Raw genomic sequence first — 699 nt, 5'->3', positions numbered from 1 at the left:
CTTTTTTAATTAATATCTCAACTATTATTGCGAATATCGCAAAATGGTATAGGACTTTTGTGTTCATCTTAATCCGTTCTACGTCCTCACGAAAGATTGTGATACGGGACACTCTGTATATACACACACACACACACACAGGGTGAATCATTTTAATCGAACCAGGCAAATATCTCGAAAAATATGGAAGACACGGAAAAATATTTTAAACAAAAGTTATATGATTTGGAGGAGGACATAAGATGGTGCAATTGGCTTGGATAGTCGTTTGAAAGTCACATGAACGTCACCTTCAATTTTTTTAATGGAAACCTCCATTTTTTATTGCATATTCTTATAGCTTACTTCGAAAGCTTTCCAAAACACCATAATAAAATATTTTTGCATTAAGTATTTTTCAAGTTAAAAGGCTTCAAAGTTACAATATTGTTGCCATTAGCATTAGTACCCAAAGTGTTCGACCGACAGCTGAAACCTTTTAAATGTTGTTCAGGACCATAATTTTGACAACATTTGTCAAGGTCAAGGCGATTGGAGGCTGTTCCTAATATTTTCATTTCTTCAAATTTTACAGTGAAAACAAAAATAATAATTTAAAATCATGGGGAGTCCAATTGACTCTAAAGGGTCATATAAAGGTCACAATGCTTCGTCGGAGCCACAAAGAAGCACACGTGTGACATATATATATATATATAT

Source organism: Odontomachus brunneus, unplaced genomic scaffold (genome assembly GCF_010583005.1).
Source record: "Odontomachus brunneus isolate Ranch 3 - 2012 unplaced genomic scaffold, Obru_v1 Obru_scaffold_071, whole genome shotgun sequence".
NCBI classification, from domain to species: domain Eukaryota; kingdom Metazoa; phylum Arthropoda; class Insecta; order Hymenoptera; family Formicidae; genus Odontomachus; species Odontomachus brunneus.
Note: the sequence above shows the minus strand (reverse complement) of the source record.